The sequence below is a fragment of the Bubalus bubalis genome, chromosome 18 (genome assembly GCF_019923935.1).
Source record: "Bubalus bubalis isolate 160015118507 breed Murrah chromosome 18, NDDB_SH_1, whole genome shotgun sequence".
Taxonomy (NCBI): domain Eukaryota; kingdom Metazoa; phylum Chordata; class Mammalia; order Artiodactyla; family Bovidae; genus Bubalus; species Bubalus bubalis.
Window position 1 is genome coordinate 3,453,776 of NC_059174.1, and position 3,515 is coordinate 3,457,290.

Here is a 3,515-nt window from a genome sequence, read left to right on the forward strand (position 1 = left end):
CTGGCTGAAATTGTACTGAGGATCTATATACAACTGATACCATTATTTCCACAAAAATATAGTATGGCTATAATAGGATGAAATTAACTTACTTTAGAAACAATTAATTTGTTATGTAACCTTTACTCTAGCAAAATTTTGTGATTAGTAGTAGATGGTACTGAAATTAGAAGTATAAAGAGATTCATGTGGGACCAGGCAACCGGGGTTTTGCAATAGAATAATGGATAGTAATTTTGTGGCCACCAGGAACCTCATTTATTCATTCATCCATCTATTCAAAATTCATCAACACACTGAACCGGTTACCATGGATACAGTAATCTGCAACACAGATATCTCCCTTGTCTTTATGGTCTTATAATTTAAGGGAGACCAGCAATAGGGACTCAGAAAGTCCAAATACCTTGGAACATTTAAGTCAGGCTTGGGGTGTTGCCCCATGGCAGATGTAATCCCAGATTCAGACAGAAGGGAGACTTAGACTAATCTAGATCATGGCTTAGAGCGTTCTCATTCCAGACAGTTCTAACAGAGCTCTATGGGGTCATCATGGTCTAGTCACTGAACCACAGACACCCAATTAGTGGGAGAAAAAATCCAAATGAATGATTTACTGGTGGTGGTGGTGTAGTCACTAAGTCATGTCCGACTCTTGCAACCCCATGAACTATATAGCCCGCCAGGCTCCTCTGTCCATGGCATTCTCCAGGCATGAATACTGGAGTGGGTTGCCATTTCCTTCTCCAGGGGATCTTCCTGACCCAGGAATCAAACCTGGGTCTCCTGCATTGCAGGCAGATTCTTTTTTTTTTTTTTTTGTCTGAATATGCTGTTTAGTTGTTCATTTCACTCTTCATGTACATCAGATTACTGATAAGTTCTCAAAGTTCTATAACTAATTATAGAAAAAGGTATGTGGGTTTTGAAAGATTTAGATCAGTTTATCATTAAGATTTTAAAATGACTTTTTAAAAATGTAAAAACACATTTATAAATATTAATATTATTAGTTATTGCTTAGATTACTTTTGAAGTTTCTCTTAAAGTTTATATATTCTTTCTGAATTAGACTTATGATCAGTTATTATTAAGAATTTCATATAATTATTTACAGATTATTCATTCTTTTCAACAGAGTTACCACTCCTTTTCCACACTGGAATCAAGAATTATAGCCATCTTTTTATGTAAACTTAGATTATGCTTTTCCTGAATTTTAAAAATTTAAACAACCTTCTGTTGAATATAAAACTGCTTCAGGTTTCACAAATTCACCAACACTTCATAGGTGTATGAAGTGTAAGATTCTTTACCGACTGAGCGATGATTTATTATGAGGATCTAAATAATAAGCAGACCCTTGGCTGTCCGTTTTCAGAGCCATCTTTTTCCTGACACTGAGTCAGTGCTAAATCCAATTTTAAACTGGTAATTGAATCATTCTTGTTGGAGAGCACAACAAAGCTTAAAATAGCATTCAGGACTCAGATTAGAGAGTGCATCTTTTCAAATAAATGTGTAAACCTCTAATTTTTTCCCTCTCCTCTGATTAGTTCAGGATGTATTTATTTACCTTTACTTAAAAGCAGTCAAGCACCCATTCTCTGTCTTTATTCTTTTCTTCTCACACGTTTCAGTGCACTGAGAGGCCCTTCAGCCCTACGCAGCTTCAGCAGCCTCAATCACATCACCTCAGTCACATCACTAGAGATCATGAACACTGGAGAAGGCATAAACAAAAGCTGCGATCAAATCTTTGTTCAGCCGTCGGTTTGCTGCATGACATCATCAAAAGCTGTAACCCCATTAAACAATGTCGATTCTTCCAATCTAAGAACACAGTGTATCTTTCCATCTGTTTGTGTCTTCGTCAGTTTCTTTCATCAGTGTCTTAAGTTTTCAGAGTACACATCTTTTACCTCCTTAGGTAGGTTTATTCCTAGATATTTAATTTTTTTTTGATGGGATTGTTCCCTTAATTTCTTATATTTTCCTGTTGGTACATAGAAGTGCAACAAATTTCTGTATATTAATTTGGTATTCTACAACTTTATAGAATTCATTAATGATCCCTAGTATTTGATGGTGGCATCTTTTGGATTTTCTATGTAGTATCATGTCATCTGCAAACAGTACAGTTTTACTTCTTCCTTTCCAATTTGGGATTCCTTTTATTTTTCTTCACCAATTGCTGTGGCAGGACTTCTAAAACTATGTTGAATAAAAGTGGCAAGATTGGGCACCCTTGTCTTTATCCGGATCGTAGAGTGAATGCTTTGATCTGAGGATTAGTTACATCCATACCAGGTGCTTAGCAGGACTGATTTTACTTTTTAAAGATCATTATCTGGCATAGGATAGATAATGCAACATATGGTACCTATTATTACTGTTGTTGCTATCCTTCAATCCTCGTATTCCTTCTTCTACCAGCTTTACTAATTTTCTTATTTACAGTGTGTAAACTGTTATACATTAGGCCCTAAATGGGAAACATTGTTCTAGGAGAACCTTACTTACATCTAATGTAGTTGATTATGGGTAATTGTTAATAAAAACAAGAGGAAAGTATAAAGGTAAGTGAAATATTTCAGAAAAGAACAGTAAATGTTTAAAATGCAGTAGACAACAAGGAATTTAAGAATGGGAATTGAGAGAAAATTGAATTTTTAGGAAGCAGTGATTATAAGTGATAAAATAATAAAGTGAGAATGAAATTAAGATATGAGAAGCAGTATTTAGGGAACTGCATTTACTTAGTCAATTTTTTTAAATGTCAAAATGTCTTTTAAGAGTAATTCTGCTTTAAGATTTTTTAAAATTTGCTCTTTTAATCGGGATGTGTTGATAAACACAGAGAGAGATTAGAATCTGATTCTGATTTGTACTTTTGCCTATTTCCATAGTATAAATACTCACCATGGTGCAGTTCAGATTACCAACTTGACATTGCTGAGTGAAGAGTTGACAAGAAATTCACAGAATTGGCTTTCTTGCGAGCTGGTGCAAGATGACTGTCTCCAGCACACCTTGCTTTTAACCTTGTTTAAAAGTGAATGCCTATAGCATTGTTGTTGTTATTTTTTTTTGTAGTTGACCACAAAATGAGCCTTAATCTGCATGCTCAGAGTCTAAGTGGGCTCAATATGTATTGTGTTACTGTCTCTTTATGGGCTTTAAGGCTGCCTTTTAGGGATTTCTCATTTCCTCCTGAGTTCCATGGCTTTGATAACAGTTAATTGTGACCATAAATACTATTAATCATTTGGCAAAGGCTACTTCTGTGTGTGGGGAAATCAAGAGGGTAGATTAACACACTAGGCAGGCAGTAATGGCTTTTCCATTATAAAAATTTTATTAGAAGTAGCAAAACATAGCATGTAACTATCAATTCTTATTATTTATACTAACATTAAGCAACTTTTAAAAGAATGCAGGCACAGAGGTCCAATTCAGCTTCTGCTATTCAGCCATCTGATTTACCTATAAATGTTAACTGTTATTTCTCCAAA